General features: G+C 41.1%; 1 protein-coding gene across 10 annotated transcripts in view; it reads right to left on the reverse strand.

Annotated features, from left to right (window-relative positions):
• ENOX1 (ecto-NOX disulfide-thiol exchanger 1) overlaps positions 1-25,697 on the reverse strand; it is a 536,440-nt gene that overhangs the window by 273,070 nt on the left and 237,673 nt on the right. The window contains exon 1 of one of the 10 annotated variants that reach the window (XM_090025293.1): positions 12,306-12,324. The exons of the other annotated variants lie outside the window; for them this stretch is intronic. The gene's annotated coding sequence lies outside the window, so the exon portion shown is untranslated. Of the gene's footprint in view, positions 1-12,305; positions 12,325-25,697 lie in introns of those variants that run through there. 10 annotated transcript variants of the gene reach the window in all.

Here is a 25,697-nt window from a genome sequence, read left to right on the forward strand (position 1 = left end):
TCCAAGGATGAGGGGATGGAGGGCAGGATGTATGATATGGATGTGAAAAACATATTTGGAAGAATTCTGGTTACTATTAATTTCCTTTTTCCTTCCAAGTACGTTCCATGTGAACACTCCACTGATGACTCCAAATCAGTATCAGTTCATCTTCAGGCAGATCTCAGAGACTTATGCAAACAGCAACAGGAAGACTGCAGTGCAAAATGAAACATCCACACTGAAAGTTTCTATAATGGTACAGTTTTAGTGAAGGTGCTGCCTTGCCAGTGTCCAGAATAGAGGTGTTCTAAGGAAGGCTACAGAAATTGTTTGTTGCAGTGTCTTTTGATCTTTTAGTTATGGTAACAGTTCACACATGGGTCTCCTCATATCTAGTGTATGCAGAGAAGCCTCAGCTCTTGAGGAGAAGATTTTGGGAAGAAGACTGGTAGATGCCTCTGTCACAAAATGTAATCTTAGTTAAATCTCAGATACAAGCTTAGGGTGAGTTTAAAAGGACAGTTTGTCCAGATAAAATCTAGCATAGGGGACATATACCATCAACACTGGATCCTACCTCACCCTTCCTGCTGATCTGAAGGCCACCAAATAAGTCAGCTTCATGGACAGACACAGATAAGCAGGCTGACATAGGTTCAACTGGTAGTTCAATCAAGGTAATGAAAATTAGGTCAAGGCCTAATACAAGACCAGATCTCTCATTGGAGGGAACACTTTAGTCAGACCTTTGAGGAACTTGAGACTTACTTTTCATGGATGGAGAATGAGCTGATAGAGAAGCCTACTGCACCTTGGCAGAGATGAGGGACACCTGACTATGTTTCAACTCCAGCAGGTAAATGTAGAATTCCTGAAAAAGAGTTCTCATAACGAGAGAGATCTTACATAATGCCAGGCTGAAAATCTAATCCTTTTCTTCAGGTGTCTAGTACAGTCTTTCCTGCTACTGATGAGAATGCCTCTGCCTGGGAAGTGACAGTTCTATATGATAACCAGCCAGCATCCAGGCTGTGAGATAAAGAATATGTAGAAGAAAAGTATGGATATATACATATATACATATGTGTCCTCCCAACGTTCTGGGAGAGGAAGTATGCAGCAACAGCAGAACTGCTCACTAACTAGCAGGTCCCAACTGTTTTTGCCAACTGAGCCTCCACCTGCACAATGACATCTAGCAAGAGCCAAAATCGGTCTTGATGACGGTATGCTCTGGCTGATAAAAATCCAAGAGGAGGGGTAGACAATAATTTGTGCCCAAATTGCCCCCGCAATAGCTCACCAAAACTCCCCATGTGGGATGGGGCCATGGGTGGCAGCTACAGGATGGGTAGATCAGCTGGGGCCCCCGCCACCACCAGTGCCATCTCCAAGCGAGGGGCTTAAGCAAACACCCCAGTCACCAGTGGGAACCTGCTGGCTGTGTCCACAGATCATACCGGCACCCACCCAGTGCTGCTTCTGATATGCAGGCTGGGAGCTGGTGTAGTCTGTGGGGACATGCTGTAGGTGGGGGGACAGAAGGGACACAGGCAGAAAGATGGTCTTGCTCATGATATATGGTGGCAGCTGGTGCTAGGAAAAGACAGGACCTGACCGTGAGTGTGCACACTTGCTGCTGCCAGGGCCCTTCTGACTGCATCTGCCCAGAGCCCATGCTGGAGCTGCCCTGTACTTCTTCCCTGCCACCACAATCACCACCAGCACCACCTCTGGGTAACCCTGGGCCTGGGGGGTGGCAGCAATAGCAACCATAGTGCAGGCTCTGGGTGGCCACAGCCAGAAGGGCAGCAGCAAGAAGGTCCCGCCTTTCCCCTGCACCCAGTACCAGCTGCCGTCACTCAGTGCTTCCTCTCTCTGTCTCTGTTTCTCCCTCCCCCCATGTGAACTATCCCACATATACAGTACATCCTGCAGCTGACATTAGCTCTGGCCCAAACGCTGGAAACAGTGCTGCGCAGGCACTGGCATCAGCTGTGGACACAGCTGGCAGGTTCCCACTGCTCGGGGCATCTGCTCGGGTCCACAGATGCTGCTGCTGCATCAGCTGTGGTCCCATGCAGTCATTCTGGTACCTGCCAGCAGGATCTACAGCTGATGCTGGAGCGTGCCCAGGACTGCTTCCAGTGCACAGAGCGGGAACTGGTGTAATCTGCAGACAAGGCTGGGATCCACCCCACTGCCTGGCATGATGCAACAGCCAGAGCCACCAGCTCCCACGGGCCAGATCCCATACCTTTGTGGCCACCCACCAGCAGGCCAGATACAATCAGTTGGTGGGCCGGATCCAGCCTGCAGGCTGTACTTTGCCCACCCAAGGGCTAGAGGGGCCCCAAAAATGCCTGTTTCTGAATAATGATTGGGTTCTGAATGCAAGTGCTCCTCATACCCAGGCCGGGTCAAACTGGGTGCTAATGACCTGAGCTGACTGCAGTAAACACATACCCGAGCAGATAAAACCTGAGCAGATAAGAATGTGATTTGCCAATGCTATTCCTTTTTTGGGCCACATCAACATACTAGTTTACTAAGTTCCAATCAGTTACCTCCGTTCGATCATTCAGAAAGCAGTGGAGTTGCATGCGTTTCATTGAGGGCAAAACTGAAACAGTGCGACTGTGCAAGAGTGAACAAGGTATCTTTATAATAGTGGTGATAAATGTGATAGAAAGAACCTAAACTTGTCCCTCAGACCCTGACGGATGTTCCAACAGTTATGACAGTCCACAAAGAAATAGAGGCCCTCCCTGTGAGAGACCAGGGCACAAACTACTTATGCCTCCATGGATCAAATGAAACGTTCTTAAATGCACCTGGACACAAACTGTAACACTATATGCAGTTTGGAAAACAGTTGAAGATGTTCCCTGTGACTGACACTGTCAGCAACAGCATTCAGCCAACCAACTGTGAAGGAGATTATCAGTCACATCTATGATTGATGTGACAAGCAAGCTCCTACTAGATACGCCCTTATTAATATGTTGATTGCATATTCTGGACAAACAAAGGAATTTTTTGGCATCACTAATATTTTAGAACAAATACCTAGAAACCTCAAGGAAAGGATTTTATATTCAGTATCACTTGGATATTTACCACTGGAAACTTATACTCTAGACAGCACATTCATTCAGTTTCTGATTATATAATCATAAAATCACAGAAAAGTGGGGCTGGGACGGGCCCCCAGAGGTCATCTAGTCCAGCCCCCTAGAGAATCATCCTTATCCTAATCATCCCATACCAGCCCTTGTCTAATCTATTCCTAAAACTACACAATCAACCCTGTCACACTATGGGCATATTAAGACACTAAAAACACCATAACCTGCTAGAGGTAATGCAGGGAAACAACAGCACTCAGTGTCTTGCTGCTGCAAGGGCTGTTAAAATGTATCTGAGAGATCCAAGGATCTAATATAATGGATGTATATTCAAATATTCATTGCTGTGAAAACCAAATTCATCTCCTGTCAACTAGGATTTGATAGGCCTCCCAAGTTTAGTTTCTGAGTGAAGGTAAACCTTGAACTCAGAAGCATTGCACAATTTGGCTTGCTCCTGAACAACTGACCTATAAATGTGAGTTAGGGTGGGGGGGGAAGTGAACAATTGAGGTTGATCTACTTCATGTTATCACATGCCAGACAGGTCTGAATGGCAGAAGAGAATAACACAAAATAACAGGAAAAGAAATTATGTGGGACATACTTTACCTTTCACTCCAATCAAATATCATTGTTTTGGGTACATAGTCTGGCAGCATCTTGTACCTTTTCAACTCTGAAAAGATATAAGATCTGACAAATGAATAAAGTCATTTTTCTTACTGAAATTGAGACTGAAGATACTTATATCCAAAATTAATATAAAGGGATCATTTCCACCTTCTCTGCTACGAAAAAAGCCTCATAGTATTGGTCATTGCTAAATCCTGTCCATCTCAAACATTTCTTAAAACTAGGTGAAAAGTTACTTTTCTTTCACCTAACTTTCCTCAAGAGATGTTTTCTAAATAAACAAGATGTATGTATTGTTATCAACACACACAATTTTTTTTCATAAAAGGAGTGATTGTTAAATACTTCTTTTTTTTTTTTTTTAAATAATGAAAGATTTCTCCCTCCTGTCATTCTGAGTCACGAGTGACTAGGCCTGGGGCCAGGTGGGGATTGACATGCCGACTGAGGTTGAAAAGAGCAAACAGATTTTGAGAATACTGAAGTCAGGAATCCAGATGGTCAGTCCAAGAACAGGGTCTAGGAACAGGCCAAGTCAGGAAGCCGGGAGATCAGGCAGAGAGCAGAGCCAGAAAGCAAACCAGGTCAAAAACCAGAAGATCAAGCAGAAAGTAGAATCAAAACACAAGCCAGAGGGAACAGCAAGGCAGTCTAGGATCACACTAGGCACTTTGTGTTACCTGAACACTTCCTGTTTGGGGTCAAGAGCTTATATGGGGGAAATACTCCACTGCCAGTGAGTGGTCATAGGGGTAAGCCCTGCTGGAAGCTTCAGGACAGCCTTGACCAGGCTGGGTGATCAGCTGTAGGATGCAGGCTCAGATGAGTGGCTGTACTGGTCAGGCAGTGGCCCCAGGTTTAAGGCTGTAGCCTGACACTTCCCCATTTGGCAGTGCTTTTTGGTGAACCACTTGACTGTGACAGAGCACAGACTTTACAAAGCTGTATATGCCACCCTGCTCAATAGTAGAGGGATATGGCATATTTTTAACAGCACATTGAATGTTTTCTTTCTTTCTTCAACTTATTCCCATCACTCTGCCAATTAGACCACTGAAAGGAGTAAGACTAGGAGGGGAAAAAAGAATCACCGGGTCAATCATTTCTCATCATTGAGAAGGAACATAACATTTTCCCTTGAAGAAGCTGGGCTCCCCTTTCTCCTGAATTCTCTGTTCTTTATACTTTTGCTCCAGCTGCTCCATGCTCAATGTGAGACAAATCTAGGATCCCACCTCAAATACCATTTTTGTTGTTAACCAACTTACTGATAATTTTCTCACACACCTTTCTATTTAGTTTATTCCTTTGGACACTGCTCTGGGTATTACTTGTTGGAGTTTATTTCAGCAAGCATCTGTTTAAAACATTTTAAAATTAACAAAACAAATGTAGTGAAATTGAAAATGTATACATTGCCCTCAATGTATGTTATCAACCTATAGATACTATGTCACCATTAACAATACAGTAATTGTTTTTCTTTGTTCTTCAACAGAAAAAAACTTCCCCTTCCCACACACCTGCCTTATTAAACGTGCAGTCTTCATGTCCAAACAACATACTAACTACAGCGCAATGGATGAGCTGTATATGCACTAACTCAGGAAGTCATTTGGTAAAATTAACATTTAGAAGCAAGCACCACTGGTTATTTCACACATTATTAACTTATATTACAATTCAAATAAGCTTACAGCTGGCAAAAAAGTCTCTTCTGTAAAGTGATCTCAAACATAATAGGCTTAATCAGAGATAAATTAAATTAGGCAGTCATGCATACTACAGCATATTAGCACTGAGTAGTTATTAAATACATTTTCTGTTATCAGTTGCATGAGCAATATTGTAGGCAAACAAACTGTACTAGAAACTATTAAATAAAGTTTATGTTTGGGAGGCTACCTGCTTGACATTTCCAATTCTTTTATCAAAACGTTACATGATCTTTACCACTAATACTGACACCAGGTTAAGTCCCTATAAAAGCTTCAACTTCACTCCCAGGCAATTAGCCAAAGGCACAGCAGACAGGACTAATGAATACCTAGACAGCAGATGTTCAGCGTGGTTTTGTGTTTTTGAGGGGAACTTTTCCATGGAGATTTTTCACAAAAAGGCATGAATGAGTCAGAGCTGGTACTCGATCAACGAAGTGTAGTTAGTCAATATGTTGATTTGTTATTAAAACTAATCTCTATAGTTAGGGCTTTTCAAAGCATATATTTCCTCCTAAACTTCACAGTGCAACAGTTTGCAAAATGCCTTTTAAGTGTATGTAAATACAGAAAGAAAATCAGTTTCCTTTGATATGATGATAGCATTACCACTAATGCTGTGAGATGAGCCAGCAGTATCATCTTTGTGTTCAGCTAAAAAGTCTTGTGTGAAACAGAATGAGACATGAAATCACTCACACTCATTTTACAAGAGGAATTGCTACCTTCTGTGATAGGATTCTGGCACAATACCTTGTTCTTTCATCAATCTTTCAGAAACCTATCAGTACTGTACCCAGAAACATCGTAACTTACTGAGCATGACCCAAAAGTCTTTGGAACGCATCTGACATTCTCTTATATTCTGCACATTTAAAACTCAATGTAAGGTGACAAGAACATTAAGCTGCCCACAGAGCAAAATGTGAAACTAATCAGTATCTGTTCTGAGCCACAGGTACAATAATTGGAAAATTAAAGTGCCCGTGAACTGCTAGGCTGGCTGCATCAAAATGCAACACCTTGAAATGATTAATGAAGACAAATGTATGCAACTATTTCTATTGACAAGTACCTCAGACAATTGCAGACTAAAAGAATAACATTATAGTTCCCATTTATTTTCCTGTAAAGCCCACACCTTTCCAGGACTGCCTATTAGAAAACCTATAAATACACATCAGCTAAAAACAATTTAACTGCCAGCTTGTCTTGCCTGATGGAATATAAAATCTTGGTCCCTTGCTACATTGGTTAGTAAACAGAAGCCCTAACACATACTGAACATGAGATGTCAGATTCATGAGAATAAGAATGAACATCAGGTACCTCTCTTGAAAATGCTGAAGTGACCTGTAAAAGCAACTTTACTGAATACGTGCTGAGCATCCTCAGCCATACTCAAGAGGTTGCCTAAGAAGATCCTTCAGTATAATTTTACTTCAAAATGTAACTTTCCTCTTAAGTCCTTCTGCTCAACCCCATTACTGATAGGGTCAAACCATAGCACCCTGTGATACTGCTGCTACCACATGTGCACTAGAAAAAAAGGGGTCAATTTCTTGAAATGGTTTATGGTATGAGAAGGATCAGATGAGCCCCTTAAAGATGCATATAAAGCATTAGATACTTCAGTTATTTTGTTTAACTGTTTGGTTTTTTACAATAAGTCTTTTTAAAAATTTAGTTTGCTATGATCTGGTCACTTACTTTCCTGATTCAACAGGTGTTTTCACAGAACCTCTGTCAAATCATAGCTCATGCTGAATATCACAGTGCAATGAAAGTTAACCACATGGGAAAGGATTTCAGTGGGGTTTGAAAACCTTAGAAGGTAATTGCACCAAAAAACCCTGTATTAAGAGAATGTTCAGGCTGCATGGTTACATGCTCGAAAGCCAAGAAACATTATTAATAATTGTGGCTTTACACAAAAAACACGTCCGTCTTGACAGTCCATCTGCTTTATATTCCCCTCCTCAGATGGATTATTCATAATCTGTTTCAGTCAGGTCCTTCCTAGGCAGGATTTTTAACAAAAGCCATAAAATTAGTTTGTAACCAATTTGCAAAACTTTACTACATGTAAGTGTTTATTTCTATTTTTATTAGTGCTGGTGAAAATGCATTTATGATGTAGGTAGCTGAATGAATGATGTTATCACGTACAGGGCCTATCCATTCCTGTTCCACATGGAGGGAAAGTTAGTATATTAGAAATTATTCTCATATTTAAAAATCAGGTTTAAAATACAGAACATGATAGTAAAATTCCTCTGTGAAGATACAGATCCACTTGCTACCTCTGTTTAGTACCAATGGAAAAGAGAGAAAGGTTGAAATTATGCTTCAAGCACAGGATTGAGATTGTCAGGAACTCTGGATTTAGTCTGGCATAGACTTGCTCTGTGACCCTGAATAAATCAGAGACAAAGCATGCCAAAGTGGCCAGGGAGGAGGGAGTCACTAAAAGCCACCAAAGCTGGACAGTTTTTTAATAATAAAAAATGACTATATAAACAGATCTGGACAGATCATCAAACCTATACATACCATAAACAAGAAGGAATCTGAGTGCAGACACACAGGTTTTATTTTACAATCAGAACGTCTGCAAGTATGCTGTTTTCACAGATCACGATCATGGAAGTCACGGGGAGCCCTCGGTGCTTGGCACTTCTGAAAATCAGGTCTAGTTGCTGTAGGTGGGAATTGCATGAACCTGGCACTCAGAATCCCCTCTACATTGAAAGTGGGTGAATCTACACATTTGATTACTGCAGAGCTGCCTAGTTCCACAGTAAAGTGTCACTCAGTAAAGTGTGCCCGTACCAGGGCACAGTAAATTAACTAACTCTGCCGTAGGATAGTACTGTCCAGGATAAGTACTACCCTACAGTGGAGTCATTTAGTGTGCACAAGTAGACAGTGAATGGGGCTGGCCAAGACAAAGGTGCTACAGTGTAGGGGCTGCCTGCAGCTAGCCCCCACACTGTAGCATCCTTGTGCCCCAGCCAGCCCCTTTGTCGCCCACCTGTTACCACCACCTGGAGCATGGAGCTGACTCCCTCCACCCCGCACAGTCCGTGTCTACTCTGCCCTGGCTCAACACATAAAGATGCTGTTTCTGGGAGAAGCTGACTCCAGCACGAACTGCACCGGACTTTATTGTTACATGCTAATTGCACGTGTAGATGCACCCAGTGAAACTATAAAGTGCCTCCTACTACATTCTCCTTTGTCTGTCCCACTCCTTCTGGGATTCTTCTTCCTTCAGATGGCCTCATTTCCTTCTAGGGGATTTAAAAAGACGCTGAAGCCAACTACTTCTCACAGTCTGGGTGGTACAATGGAGAGTCTGACCTTCCCCCTTCCTGGAGGCAAAGTAAATTCCCCTTCATAAGCTGTTGCATATGCTGTATCTCCTTCTTACTGGCAGGGTTGGGGAAGGAGGCTATCGGACTTTTCTCCCTCACATATAAAATAAAAGCAATTATCATAATAAAATAAGAGAAATATCTTGTGCACACCCACTGGCACCCACACACAAACTCTAGCTAAAGATAGAGATAGAAAGTTAAAAAGCTAAAAATGAAAGGGAGGGAGTGGAAGGTGATAATGGAATTGGGTATGGAATGAGGAAGAAGGCAGAATGAATCACTTGGAGAGAGGGAATGAGTGAATGAAGGGTAGATGAAACAAGAGCAAAGATGGAGTAAAGGTGTGGATGCAGAGAATGGCAGGGGAAGAACTGGGCTCTTTAGGATTTTAACTTGAACGCTGCCATTTTTTCCACCCACAGAAAAAAATGAAAGAGCTGGGAGACTGGAGGATAGTTTTAAAAATAGTATCTTAACTTCTCCTTCTGCATGAGTTTCCTTATTTCATAGGATGATGTCTATTTAGGGGTCAATTCAGTGTTATGTGTAAGGTGCCTCATAGCTTCAAAATATTAAGACACAGAATTGAAATTAAGTTGTTTCCACACTGTTTTATAACATTTTGCTTTCCTACAGATTTGGGGGACACCTCCATCACTAGCATGCCATTTAGCATACTGTATGCTTAAGTCTGAAAACCATGACATGAATGGAAGACAGGGCCCCTCAGTGTAGTGGTCCTGAAACCTCTCGGACTATCATTGTTACAATACTGGCAGCCAGCTAGGAGTGGAATGAAAAATAAAGTATTTTAAAAGCCTTTAAGACTATCTTAATGGCCTTCCTATCCTTCCCTTTCTATTTATTCTTTCATGTTCATTTTGACATTTTACCCAAGCTTATTCTTAAAACTACACAGGCATACCTCTCTTTTTTCAGAATAAAATCTTTCTCCCCTACAGATACTGTAATCCAAACAACCTCATTTCCATAATTCAATTGACTCATCTCTTCTCCCTGAATCCTTCCTTGCTCAAACTTGCTTTTCTTACTGTGTCCTCTGAATGTAACTCTCTCATTATTCAAAAGTGTGTCATTGTCTTCACTTTGCACATAATATATTTTCCCTTTCTTGGCAAAACTAAAGAAAAACATCTTTAACTTCCCTGTCCTCATTTTTTCTTTGCTCTAGAGTGGCATTTGTTATTATTAACTATGATGTTTTTTTCTTACACACCTGGAACAGTCTTTAAAACCCTGCACTCCTCCTGTCCTTTCTAGAGATCCAGTAATTTCTGTTTTACAACAGACATACCTCTGCTTTTAGATATCGGAATTTAAGTATACCCGAGGGTTCAGAGATGAAGCATTCTGTGGAATATTGTATGAACAATACAGAATAAAAATTACTCTATAAACAGGTCTGGATAGATCATCAAACCTATAATAACCATAAACAAGAAGGAATCTGAGTGCAGACACACAGGTTTTATTTTACAATCAGAATGTCTGCAAGTATGTTGTTTTCACTACAAAATCAATATCACTGTTATTAATCTTAAAATAGCATTATCAAAGATTTTTTTAAAAACCTATCAAAATGAAGGAGCTAATAGATGAATGCACTGATTTTTAATACAAAGTTGTTTCATGATTTCCATAAAAACCCGTTTTTCAGTGTTTGAGAAACTGGCCCTAAATAAGCAATGCAGACTACACTTGGCATAGAAGATCTCAGCCTGGGAATACTTTCTTGTCACTAACAAATTTTCAAAACAAATGAAAGCTGAGCACTTTCCTGTGGCAAGGAGTGCAAAAGACATTTCTAATGCTTGTTAGGAGTGCTGTAGCAGAAATAGCTTTTGATTTTTAAAAATAAACAACTTGGCAAGTGATAAGTCAATAGTCCAGTTCCTTTGGGAACACTGAAAAATGTTAAACAAACAAGAATGTGAAGGAGCAACCTTCTCCTTTTTAAAATATCTTTTGATTTCATAAGCATAGAGTTATTTTTATTCATGGGATTTCAGTTATTTGCATTTTCCATTGGAGATTTAAGACAGTTTTAGCACACTACTTGCCACACTGTACCTAACATGTCCAAAATTTAAATATAGTTTGGAAGTGATGATATCTAGAATTAATGACTTGAACAATGATACACACAACCCTAATTGTTACCTTAATAAGCAACACAAATTACAACATGTATATGATGGATTTAACTAATAAACCATACTAAGTAAAGCTTTATGCGATAGCATATTTTTGGTCTTTGGGGGCATTTGTACATGATTGCACCACAGTGCCAGGCACTTCTAAAAGTGTTCGGTGCTGAGGCATATACAGTTGTATAAGAGCTGAGAAAATGGCGGCAGCATGCTTTTGAATGAAAACACAAAGGTTTTTTAGTTCAAAAGCACACCACCGCCATTTTCTGCATGCTGATGCACATTTCACCACTTATACAGCTGCATGTGATGCAGCTCAGCATGCATCAGCTCACGTGCAGAGCAGACTCGATTAATCAAGTCTACTTCAATGTACAGGTCAAAGCACAAAAATGTATGTGTATAAATGCCCTCAGTGACTTCATGACTTCAGGATATGGAAAATGGGAGTGAGAGGCATGTTATTTCCACATCTGAGGTGACGTTCACCTGAGTAAATGTTTCCACACCTGAGTTAATGATTTTAGCAATAATTAAAAAGTCTGCAGTGCTGTGAAAAAGGAACTGTGTTAAAAGGAGCAACTGACAGATAGCAGAATTTCAAAAGAAAGGCTAGCTTGATTAGTGGACCCTCAAGACTGTTAACAAAGAAGAAAAGGTAGTTAACGCCTGTGGAAGGCAGAGTTCGAAGGAATCAGGTAGACTATAACGAGACATGAAGTCAAGTGATTCCTTCACTGCTGCCTGAATAGAAATACTGCTGCCATAGCCAGGCAGGCAGTTTTAAACTTTGGATAGACCAGAAATCAAAGGGGGATGCAACTGCACCACAGCTCTTCCCCTGAACAGGTGTAAATGATTGAAATAATAAACAGCTCTGTTCCTACCCAAGAAGAAATGGAGTCCATCCCCCTCTTCCTTAACCAGGTTCCTTCTCTGAAACTAACCAGGGTATAAAGCACAACACTATTTTAGGGATATAGGTTGTAGCCATGTTGGTCTAAAAGGCAAAAGCAGTCAGAACTCTTGTGGTACAGGTGATATCATTTATTAGACCACCTAGACAGCTACAAAAAAAATGCTTCATTTGCAAGCTTTCAGGCTGAAATGCCCTTCCTCTGGCAAAGGAGAATGCAAAGACTGTAAAAATTTCTCCCAGGTAGAAATGATTGCACAAGAGAACTGGGGGATAGTATAAGTTCTCTTGGGTGGGAAAGTTCTTTTTAAAAAAAAAGCTGATCTGCAAGTATGCAAATTACCTTTGAGTAAGGGTTGGAACAGTCTATTTACCTCCAAGTTGTCTGATGGCAAGCAGGAGGTGAATTTCACTTCTTTCTTGTTAAGTTGGTTCATATTGTGCAGGAAAACCGGTCAATGTAATGGTTCTCCTGGGTAGGGAAGTTTACTTGTGGTGAAGCTGCTGTGTCAGTATGAAACATGGAAGATATCATAACTAGCCGCTTTGAAATGAAAACTTCACAATTTATCAAGAAACAAAATTCAACCCCCTGAGACCTGGAAGGAAACACCCTGCTTCAGTCCTTTGTTCGAGCCTAATCTGCACACAAACAGAGCAGATTCTCCAAAACTAAACTTCCCTTCCCAACTCTTACTCCAGCCTAATTTGCATACTCGCAGAACAGCTTTTTTTCAAAAAGGAACTTTCCCATCCAGAACAATTTATAACATCCTCCAGTCCTCCTGTGCAATATGAAGTTTCATTTCTACCCGGAAACAATTTTACAATCATTGCATTCTCCTTTGCCTGAGGAAGGGCATTTGAGCCTGAAAGCTTGCAAATAAAGAATTTTTTTTTGCAACTGCCTAGGTGGTCTAATAAAAGATATCACCTCTACCACAAGAGTGCTGAACATTATTTTAGATGCTTAGGTAAGCAGGTATGATTCTGGATAAACCCAAGATAGGAAATGCCATTTTTCAATGTCCAGCACAGAATTATGCTTTAGAAAATTTGAAAGTGGACCTCTGAGCTATATAGAACAATAATGGTCGTTCTTGAGGAAGTACAAAAATTCTACTGTGATAAAGAAATTCTGCAATCATCAGAGATGTGCAAAGATATTGTATGAAATCAGGAGGCACATTAGCAGCTGGACGCTCTTTGACTACTTAGTCTCTAGTCTTTGCGAAGGAAGTGAAAGTAGATGCTGATGAAATAAAGCTTAGAAGGATGTCCTTACTTATAAGAGTATATATGAACAAAGCAGGAGTTGACAGTTGTCCTAAGGAGCACTTCACCTTAGCCAGAAGCAAGAAATGGGAAAGCTTACTAGCAGCTGTAACACGAGTTACTGGTGGTTCAGAGAAAAGAATCAGTGGATGTGCTGGACAGAGAAAGGGACTGAAATGTTTTCAGACATTTGGGGAATAAGTTGAGGTGAGAAGTATCAGCAGAGTTTGAGTGGCTGGTGGATGTGTACTTTGAAACTTTTGTATCTTGGTAAAGGTGACTAAGCCTTTTTGGTTTGAGGTGCAACAGGCAAACTAAACTTTTAGACGAGGAGGCACTGTGTGCATTGGTCAGCATGAGTAGGGTTGTTTCCTTAGGCGTAATCAAGGCAGAAGTAGCATGGTGTCACAAATTCACCATACATTGGGGTGCTCATGGAAATGTCACACACATTTTTCTTGAGTTTGTTTCCTGAGTGTGCTTTACTGATATGGCATGTGTACGTCTTAATGTCAAGCTGTATTTAGTCTTATTTTCCTTGTTTATAGGAATTGTATTATTTGTTATAAATATTATTTTGATGACATTTTTATATGTTACCCAATGATAGTTAGTAGGGCAGTGATTAACTTAGACATTTCTCACCTATTCGCATATGGGAAAAGTAATTCTTGAGAATTAGCTCCTACCATGAATTTGTTTACTCATCAAATAGGCCGGTGTGGATGTGGTTAAGATATGTGAGCTAGACCCTTCCAGTCAAGGTTGAATTTGTATTTTAAAAGAAGAGACCTGTAACAATAACACCTGGTTATTCAGGCAAGGACATTTCTCTCACTGAGGAAATTAAGTGACAGAAACTATCCTTGGGATATTTCTGAAAGGATGCAACTATTCTCCTGGTCATAAACATATCAGAAAAGAAACTTGTAGTCTGGTAAAATGCACTTTAGGAGCAGGAAGTTATAGGCATAGTATGGGCTGCCCATGAATCCAGTAAATAATATAAACAGGCAGATAAAAAAACATACTTAAGCCTTGCCAAGAGAGCAGATCTTTGTCTTTAGTTTCCCTCAAGTTATGGGAAGGTTTTGGGCCTTCATCCACCGACATGAGTATTCTGGCTCACAAAGAAGTGGCAGGAGGCTCTGGCAGAAAGGATGGGGCAGAAGCTATAAAATGAAGGATAAATCCAGATTACTACTTGGATGTTTTCTTTTGTTGAAGCAAAAGCACCACTTGTCAGGGAAGTGACCTCTGGAGCAGCTCAGCCTTTTCTCAGGTCAACCAGCAAACAGCAGGAAGAGGTTTGCAGCTGAAGGGAATCCCTGAAGGTGCAAGAGGACTCCGGGATTACCTCAAAGACTCACCTGACTGCATCCAGGGCCAGGGTATGTTACACAAGGAATATTAACTGTTATAGTCTTGTGGGTATCCCCAAATTACTTTAGTAGCAATATGTCCAAGCTTTAGAAAAAAACTACTGAAAATGAAAAAAATTCTTTCTTAACATGTTTACAATAACAGAATTTAAAAGTCACTTTACATCTCCAGGCTATATTGAACCTTATTTAATATTTATATTATAGTAACACAGGGAAGCCACTCAAGATCATTATGTTTCATTATGTTAAGTGCTTTATGAAGCCACACTGTTTAGGGCTGCATGCAATCCAATATAGTAGCCACACTGTGAACTATATACAATCATACAGAAATCCCCACTATATTGTTTTAAGGTTATCTGTTTTTTTTTTAAATTACTGCGTGTTTGCATAGTGCCTCTCATCATTAATATGTGGTTTGGTCTTCGTACTAAGTGATTCACAGCTGAGTACACTGGTGGTAATCATGTTCACCAAATTTATAGGAAAAAAGAAGACAACTGGCCTGATCTTTATATCAGGACTTTCATCTCCCATGGACTTCGGTGGAAAACAGTGAACCTAACCACCTGGAAAAAGAAACCAGACAACAATCTCCCCCACTCTCCTCCTGTCCTTCCATAAAAACATATAAGCTGTGAAATCAGAATTGAAAACTAAAGATTTCAATATGGTACAGTGGCAAAAAAAAAAGCCTAAAATGTTTCTTCGGTGAGATTACTTTATAGTCATTTAAAATAAATAGGTAAAATGAAAAATGAAAATAGACTGAAGACAAGTAATACGCTATTATGCGTTTTTCCTAGCAAGCTGCTGCTATGCATAGATTATATATATGCCTACAAGGCGAGAGAAAAAAACCTGCCTATAATTGTAAATATAATACTCTTGTGTTTTTATTATATGCTATTTGTCAACTACTATTAAAATTCCCTCACACAAAACTAATATTTATTCTTCCATTATTTCTGAGTTGGCATCAAATGGCACTGCATCTTTGGAAAACAGAATATACAGCAAGACATTCATGTCTCGCCTCATGCACATGTGAAATGCGAGCTGTTCTCCATTTGTTGGGAATATAACCCAAGGATGGGGTCATTAGATTTTTATTTTTTTTAACTACAAGCTAATTTTCTATGCTTCTCTTCTACAGTAATGCAGTTCTGACATATGCAGGGGGTGCACTGCTTCATTCTTTGGTTATTTTATTTAAAAAGTCATCTTAGTATTGGTAATTTGTTAAGGAGAGGCAGAGTATACACAAGAAAATGAAACTGCACAACATTTGCCTGCCTTGTAATGAATCTCCAGGTCCTAGGCAATTGCAATTACAGTACCCTTCTACAGCAGGAGCTTCTGTTATTATTGATATATTTTACTGTTCACAACATTTAAAGAGGTGTGACAGTACAAGGGCAAGGTAGGTTGGATTGAAAGAGTGGGTGGAAAGCCTACAACTCCTGGTAGGCTTCACTGCTTCAAGGTCATAAAGGACTTCACAATGCAAGTTATGGGTCAGGATTAGTTAAGGTGTTGAACAGGCTGCCTTGAAATCTAGGCCCTTTTCTCACACCTCTAATTGCACTGAAAAGAAGCTATATATGGTATGTTATATGTGGAATGGATAGTGACAATTGTAGTTAAGATATCCTAACACCTCCTATTATAAGACTGTTTTAGGAACTTATAATTTTTCCAGGCTTTAACCATTTAGGCAGAATTTTTCCATCCTGAGTTTTTGCTGCAGGTTGGCTTCTTTTCTCGGCCTGTTTTTCTATTTTTAAAGCTCAGCAAAAATTTAAAAAACAGTTGAATCATTTCTGAGAACAAGGTTAGGGGAAAATGTTTTGGTGCAATTTATTAAAAGCATACTTTTTGTTGAGAGAGTCTAGAGCCTCCATGCTCTGGAGCAGAAAATTGACATTTCACAGAGTGCTTGCTCCAAAGTCAAAGTAGTCATCTGTTGCCTTTGTGAAAGTCCACCCAAATCTGCCTGCATCATGAGCCTCTGAAGATTCTCGTATCACATGCCCCATGAAGTGCTTTTAGAGCGTAGCAAAAAAATGTTTTGTGGATTCCACCCACAATGGGTATGCCTTGATTTTACCAAATTCCATGCCAAAACTTATGCTTCATCTCTTGACAATGAACTACCCAATGGCTGACAGGATAATATTTGCAATTGCTTTTTCTAACAACCATGGTGCTGAACACTAGAGATTGCTTCTCCCATGTAATCCTACTTAAGGTGTCATGGATGAAAAGAAGGAAGCATCGTGACTTGATTAAAAAGAAGTGATGATCAGGGGGATGCAGGCTGAGGTCATAGGTGATGGGAGGAGTAGATTAGAAGGGACATGGAAATTAAGGGAGGCATGCTGGGGTTTAAGACACAAATAAGGCAGGCTACAGAGAACAGAAGCAAAATGGTCTCCAGCTACTAGAGTACTCACAAGAATTCCTCAGTCCTAACACTGCTAGCAAATATCTGAGGAACTTACTAGCACAGAGTGGGCACATCTACATGTGCTATTAATGTGCAGCAATAAACACTGGCACATATTGCACCAGAATTTATTGCTCCCGGGCACCACATTTGAATATGCACCCAGGACCACAGCACAGTGAGTTGGGTCGGAGCGGCCCTGGCTGGAACAAGACCCAGGGGGTTAGCCTGCCAGCCCAGGGCTACTCTGACTCAGCTCAACATATGGCAGATGGGCTGGCTGGGGCATGAAGGTGCTCCCATGTGAGATTAGCTGGCAGGCAGCCCACACACTGAAGCACCTTGGTGCCCCAGCCAACCCCACCAGCATCTACATGTGCATTGCCACAGAGTAAAAAACTCCACTGTAGGATAGTACTCATGTTTACAAGTACTAACCTACTGCAGAGTTAATTAGTTTATTCTGTCCTAATAATATTGCACATGTAGACACTGAGACATTTACTGCACAGCTAACTGTGCACAGGTGACTTTTTAGTAAACTTCTCATGTAGACACGCTGCTTGTGTCTTATACTCCCCTGTCTGGCACTAATGGACAATTCCAGCTATCTGGTATACCATTAACTCAAAAGGAAGATACTTATACTGTGAATCTAAAGGTTCCACCTCTTCAGTTCATCTAGGTCTGCCTCTCCTAAAAAGTGTCTGAGACCTTGGGTAAGTTACATAAACAAAAATATTCACCCACATGGGTGGCTACTGTGTATTCCCTAATTTCTCAGTCCACATTAAGACTACCAGGATGAGATTTGCAGAAGTTCAGAGTACTCACTTCTGCAGCTTGGAATCAGTGGGCATAGTGCCTTGAACATGCTGCTAAAAAATGCCAAGTACTTAAAAATATCATAGCCCAAACTGAACTTCTAAATTAGCGACGATTCAGGCCTTAATCTCTCTGTGTCAAAGTTGCCTTTTCTGCAAAGTGGAAATAACAATGTTTCCTTTATTCCATCCTTTCTCTGCCTCATCTGTTTAGATGGTGAGTTTTAAGCAGGGAATTTATTAGTGTATAATGCCTAAGGCTAAAGCTAGTACTACAAGTCACTACTGTAAAAAAAAGATACTAAGACAGGCATTTTTAAAGTAGAGTCCAAAGTCAACCCTGGCATGACTATACTAAATTAAATGACATTATACCACGGTAAAATTTTCTCAATATATTTAGCTTTTATATCTATCTATCAATCTATCGATCTATCTACCTTCCTACCTAAACACACACACGTACATAAAAACCCTTTAAAATTTGCCATTCCTTTTCTTTCTGTAGCCCTTATCTTAGATTTAGAATATTGGACATGCACAGATAAGGCTTCCAAGCCTACATATTTAGACAAATACACAGATAAGAAAACATAGTTCTGGTGATTTAGCATTAGTGAAGTATTTAGCTAAATCTTTACAGGTGCTTCCAAAGTACTTCAGTGCCACTGAGGAATCATTAAAATCTTTGCATTTTTTTCCTTTTCTTAAAAAATTAAAAGCAGAGCAATTAGAAGAAAACCCAGACACCACCAATTCAAATCTAACAAATCAGAAACCAAGAACAGAAACATTAAGACATGATCCTTATTATTCTTTTGCACTCCATACACATTTTTTTTGTTGTTGAATGCAAATGTTCAATTTTTACTGTTTGTATTATTTTAGCTATGCCATAAAATATACAGGATATGCAACCATAGAAAATGTATGTGGCAAAATCTCTGAATCTTTTCTATTCCTTTGTTTCTGAGTGCTTGATGTCTCCCCCTTATATGCAAGGGTGTGCACAATCTTGAGGTCCTTTTACATATCAACTGCTAAAAAGAGACAGATTACAGTACCTATTATTGTGGCTACTTACTGGCCATTACCTTATTTAAATGAAAAACCCAGATGTGGACTGTGAAGGTCCTAAGGGAAAATGAAAACCTGTAGAAAGATTACATTGCCTTCTTTTCAAAACCTGCCTGTTTTACTTGTATTGCAGAAGGCTTGGGAACACGCATAAACTCATAAAAACTAGGGTATGTTAATTTACTCTCTTTTGTAAGGAAAGCTGTCTGTCATCTTTATTCAAGTCCTGGGCTTTTCATCAGAGACTTCTAATCCCACACAGGTGGGGACAATTTGGGAACATCTAGAACAATTTCTCTTAAGACATAGTAATGTATTCTACTTTTTAGAAGATAATATGGAACAATGCAAATACAAAAGGAAACTTTCTTTGATTGTTCATAACCAGATCAATATGGGTTTCCTGCTTCTCCCACTGCATGACCCCGCAAATAATTGCCACAAAGATAGCTGGGAAAACGTTTCTGAGACTCAAGTACAAAATACATTTTAAAGCAACAGTGCCCAACCTTTTCTGCCTGTAGCCTAGATGAGTGTGCCAGGTCTAACCATATCCTGGATCCAGAATGTTGTACTTCCCAGATGGGGCCCAATCCAGCTATGAGGAAATGGTGTAGCTATTGCAACAGAGTAGCAGCTGCATCCAGCCCTAGCCAGGCAATTCCTAGGCCCCCTCTCAACTCAGCCATGTGAGGCCATGGCTCCCACAGCCCAACTAGAGCTGATCCAGCTATGTGAGGCTTGAAAATCTGGTAGCAGTGTTAACTGCCACCACTCTCCCACTGCCAAATTTCAAGACCTGTGAGACAGATTACCTGAGCACCGCTGTTTTAAAGGCTGCCTGGTTGACTGAGGGGAATTTTCTTTTGGTATCATTTTCTAGTTCTCTTTGGTTATGAACCAATGTTGCATCTGTGCCAGGAGAATCCATTTTCTTGCAGAAAAAATTGCAATCATTCAGACATCCATTTCTGCAATCCCAGGACAAACCCCCAAAAGGTTTGTGGGATAAGATCTCCTAACAGTTTGTCCTGAGACATCATAAAGTGATTTGAATTGATGTCCTGGGATCAATGTGAAAAAGGCAACAGCCACTCACAAACCCCAACTAGAAGGGCAACATGTGTATACCCCAATCCCATGAAGCTTCTGTTCCAGGATAAACACAGGCATAACTGGTCCCAGGACAAATGCAATATCTGATTGTAGCTTTTGTGATGGAACCCATTTTCTGGATTAGGAATTGAATGTGTCTAAACAAACTGGTACAAGTACAGTGCCATTCATTTTGGGGAAGAAGATCAATCCCCGATGTGCCTCCTGCTCAAGAGAACAAGATGTGTTTGCAACAGAGATGTTGGGCCACATGAAAATTCCACCACCTGCCCAAGACAAGAATGAGAATCTTTCCCCTCAAACAGAACTGGAGTCAAACTTTTTTGGTTTGTTTTTTTAACAACATAGTGATACTTAAGTGTAAGGTAAGTGAGACAATGAAATAAGCTTCCTAGAGAAGTTGCCGAATTTCCTTTCATTAAAAGTTTTCAAGACGACAATGGATAGGCTGGTATAGGATGGTGCAGGAAGAATACATCCAGAACAGAATCAGGAGCTGTTAAGGGGCCATAGGAGCACTTTCAAATCTATGATTCTACAGATTTCTCTAGCTCACTACTTTATTTTATTCTACAAGAATTATTTAATTTTCTAATAACTTTGAACCATCTATTATTCTAGACAAGACATGGTTTCATTTGAAATAGTATCTTATAAAGCAACTGTTGTGCTGATGCGCGTGTATAAACTGTTACAATTATGGACACTGTACTTCTAATCCAACTACAGACCATGCCTTAACTAGAAGAGTCCCCCAGAATATGTAAAGACTTGAGTAATAAAAGCTAAAATCCTTCAAAAAATTTAGAAATGTTAGTCCCAGAGGTGCAAAATAAATCTTGTTGAGTATCATAAAGCTTCACTGTGCTAATTTATGACAATGCATACATAATACATTTGCAAAAAAGCCATCCACAAGAGAAAGGGATCTTCTGGCATCATTGGACACTTCTTACAAATGGGGGGATAGGACGGAAGGAAGGAGGGAGTGGGAGTTATATATACAAACTTCTAATATCATCAACATTTCTATGTTTCTTCATGATTCTTTAGTTACTGTTTCCCAATCGAACCTGTGTCCCTGTTGGTGTATCACTAAGAATATAAAAACAACAATGTTCTCACATGCATACAAATGAATTATTTCATTCACCCTGGAGGGCAGTACACAATTTTTTTTTAATGCCGGGAAAAACCTTCATACTTACTTACGATGGCACCATGTAGAAGGCTAATGCTTGCACAAAACATTTATGAAAATTACTACTGATACTGATCTTCTTATACGGTCTGCAACTGCTTTGTGATTCCTCTGCCTGCAAACTAAATTTATCTTCAAGCTAAAGGTTGCTACTGCAAAATCAGGAAAGGATTGCTACTAAAACTCATCATGGAAACCTGATTAGCATTTGCCACAAGGTGCTAATGAATATCAAACTGCAACAGTGGAGAAGGAAAATTAGTCCTACACAAACAGCAGGTGAAAACAACTCCAAAGACAATTAAAAGTGTCAGAAATTCCAGGTCCACAGCAGACCTAAGAGCAAGAAACTGTTATTTAGCTTTGTGGGAGTTGTAGTTCTTTAGTGTGAGTTGTGTATATGTGACTACACAGTTGGTAAGTTGCAGTGCTGAGTGCATTTGAGATAGATTTTCTGGCCAGCAGAGTCCACTGGGGCAGTGCCCATGCCCTGAATGTCCTTCCTAACCAAGAGCAGAACAGGTGGAGCAAACCCAATCTCCTCTTTGCCATATGGAATCCCTGTGGCAGTTGGCTTCACAGGAGAGGGAGGGTGAGATGTGTAATGTGTATCTGGATAACATCTTGCACAACCACAGGTAACACAGAGGAATGCAACCTTTTTTCCTTTGAAGCTTGACCACATAAGTGTCCCACTGTTGGTCACTCCTGAGCCGTGAGCCTTTTCTTCCAGTGTCTACAGAAACGGTGACTGTGGCACAGCCCTGCCCAAATTCCCACCCTCTCCAACAACAACAAGGAGACTGTTTAGCAAATATATGGATGGAAGGCCATGCTGCTACATCATAAATTCCCATGACTGTCAAGTCTCTAAAAACAACAACAACAAAACACTAAAAAACCTACTCAACCAGTTTGAGCCCTTGTTGTAATGGCCATTCACTCTTAATGATGGGACCATCCATACCAGCCAACACATAGCATAAATTGTTACAGATTAAAATTCCATTAGAGTTTATTTGGGTTGAAGCATAGTCTGGACTTTAATACATTCACCATACACTATGGGAAGTCTGGGAAACCTTCCAAAATGACTGAATAGAAGGGAAGCACTCTATGGCTGTTTTTCTTTGACTCACTTGTGCATAATTTTGGACAAAATACTGACAAATTTAATGATGAGATTGAAATGAGACTACTTTTAATAAGAATTTGAGTTGAGTTTTCAAGTGTACCAAAGTGATTGTAAAATGATCACATCTGATAAGGCTTTGATTTGTATCATTCTCATTGGGAAGCAGGCATATATACTCACACAAATCTGAGGGCTGGTCTTGAATCCTCAAAGCAGTACAATGCCTCACTTGCCACTGAACAAATTACACCCCTCAAAAGAAAAGCCTCCAACTGTTGTTTGTCCTTCCTTATGTATGATGTTCCTGGGTTATGGCTATTTATGTATTTTCTATTAAATAGTTACTAAATATGTTACAAATATAGCATTGGGACAGAGCACCATGACTCACTTCTTTCTTCGGGAGTATCCTGCTCAGCTTTCTATAGAGTTATATTCACACCTGCTTTCCTTTCCTCATGCCCCAGACATCTTGTGTGCTTTGTTGCCAGCATGCCAGCTTCAGCAAGAAGGTGGAAGGTGACCTCACCCCAAGTGCCCATTGTCTGCTATTAGGGGACTCTCCTGGGAAGTGGGAAATGCGAACTAAAAAACCTGTCTGGCTGAGTGGGACCTAGAGCCTAGGGGCATGTGTAGACGAAACAGGGGCCCTCAATTGAAGCGGTGGGTTTAAAAGACACCACTTCAATTTAGGGGTGATTAAACCCCCCCTGTGTCATGCACACACGCTGCTGACTTACTTGCCTCTTCGGCAGGGAGGGGAGGGTGAGCTGCCAGCAGGCAGAGAGGTCGCTGGGCTGTTGGGGGGAGCTGGTACTTCCCTCTATGGCAGTGATGCCCCCCCCTGGTGGCACCCATCTGCAGGCCCCTGGCTAGGGCAGTCCTGGGGGCCACTACAGCCACAGAGGGAAGCACTGGGCTGCCACGCTGCTCAGGCAGGCATGCTCCAGGGGGTGGAAAAACAAAAAAGATCAGGCTTGCTGCTTTTCTTGCATGGAGCTGCTTTCCTGGGCTGCTGTCAGCCTGCCTGCAGGGCTTTCTGCGGAGCCATTAAGCTGCGTGGCATCTGGTGCTTCTCTCCCTGGCTGTAGGGGCAGCAAACAAACTCCTCAGAGGAGTTTTAGTTTGTTGCGCCCCAAGTCATTTAAGGCGCATTACACTGCTGAATTTCCTACAGTGGCTGGAATTAATGTGCAATACGCCGCCGAGGCATGCAAACACTGACACCATTAAAGAAGTACAAAAGCACTTTAAAGCCCACTTTAAAGTGTCGTGCACGCACACCTCTTGTTTCATCTACACATGGCCTAAGGCTCCCACTTTCAGCATATGCATCCTAACAACCGAATTACTGGCTAAAAGGTGGGTGGGCTGTCCCCTCCTCCTCTGGCTTTCAGCAATGGAGCCTATGCAGAGTTTTCAGCTTATGAATCCACATAAAAATGCCTAACCCAGCACTTCAAGGAATACCACAAATGCTATTTTACCCCAGAAGTGGGGCAAGGTTTCAGATAGAAGTCTTTTTTGTATTTCCTGGGGGCTGACCCATACACCCTCTGCACTGCATGCTGCTATCTGTAAATCTCATTCAAAAGGACTGGGTCTCCTCTCAAAGTATGGCGACCTAGGATATAAAACTTGGTCTCTCTGAATTCTACTCATAGGTAAACATATCTACATTTCAAGTGAGATGATACACAGCATCACCCACACCTAGATGCCTTTTGGGATCTGGCCCCTGTTACACTTTGTATAAATAATTAAATATTTAGTGGAGCAGGAACTTGAAACTCAGGCACTCATATCCCAAGGGAGTTGTCTGACAAGTGGGCTGATGGACTCCCCGCCTTGCCATTCCCCAGAAAGCCCCTCTTTACCTTTGAAATCTTTCCTCTTCAAAACCAGTACATTCCTATGAAACATTTTGTTTGTGATGATTCAACGTTTCCTGATGAAAAAATTAAATTTCATTGGAAACTTTTGAGCAACTCTAAAACAAGTAAATACTAAATAGTAATGATAGCTTTAGCTTGTGTGACTCTTCCAGATTGTTTGCTTGTAATACAAATGAGGAAACCCCAAAAGCATTCTCTCACTTTTCCATCTGACAGGGATGAAAGTATAAAGCTTGCACTGTATTACTTATCTGATATGTCAAGTTCCATTTCCCTTTCATTTGCTTCCCAATGAAGCAATGGAACAAATAAAACTTCACAGATGACACTTCCTTGCTGCTTCCAATATATTGCTCATCTGGATTCTAAAATGCATTCATTGAATGGATGTCATTTCCTCTCGTAACACTGACTCCTGTCACACGTGTGCATATGTAAAGATATTCCTAAATTAGCCAGAAAGCCCTGATCCAGCTCACATTGTCTATGCTCCTAGACTCCTTGCTGCAAAGCTGGAAACAGCCCAGTTAGAGCCGGAGCTTGGATCCCATTTCAGCCCTGCCATGGGATAGCTGTTTCAGAGCCTCAAACCTGGAAAAATCTATGTCCCCAGCAGCCTGCCAGGATCAAAGCAGGGTTCGCCCTGCATTTGATTTGCCAGAAGTTCATCAAAACTTGTATTTTCCAGCCAGAACACATTGGGTGCAACAAATCAGCATTTTCTGACAAAACAGTTTTATCAGAAACATTCTGATCAGCCCTAGTTCTCAGCTGCAGCTGCATGAGTCTGTTGTGTTCATAGTTTGCCCTTAAGTAAACTTACACAACCATGGTCCCTTTAGTTCTCTCTGTTATAATTGTATTCTGAGACCCAGATGCTTTGCTAAAAACTACTAAATGAAGAGTTTGTCTCTGCAAGTAGAACTTAGGATATATACAGACATTTGGGCAGGTTAGATCACTTTAAAAATGGCCAGCCAAGCAAGGTACGTTGGGATGTGGGGATGGGGGCTTGATGGAATTTGGGGAGGCTAGCAGAGCCTGCAGGGGGCTTGGGAGGGATCAAAGGAGTTAGCAGGGTCTGCAGGGGAATTGATGGAGTCTGGGAGGGTTTGATGGGATCAGGGGTCTAGAGAGGTCCATGGCGGGGGCCATGAGGGGAGTGGGGAAGGGGAACCACCCCCTCCCCACCTCCAGCTTCCATCAAACTACCTCTCAACTCACAAAATGCTCCTGGGATTGGCTTTATCAGTATTCAGTGGTCCCAGAAGCCTGACTGAAGTAAGTCAGAGTGAGGGGAAGGGGCAGGCAGAATGGGGGGAGGAGTTGGCTGGTTCACATGGGGCCGGTATCTAGGGGTAAGACGAAGGGCTGAAGGGCCAAGCTGATGGGGAGGTGGCAGGAAAGGT

Source organism: Crocodylus siamensis, chromosome 1 (assembly GCF_052110815.1).
Source record: "Crocodylus siamensis isolate JL-2025a chromosome 1, ASM5211081v1, whole genome shotgun sequence".
In the NCBI taxonomy this organism is placed as follows: domain Eukaryota; kingdom Metazoa; phylum Chordata; order Crocodylia; family Crocodylidae; genus Crocodylus; species Crocodylus siamensis.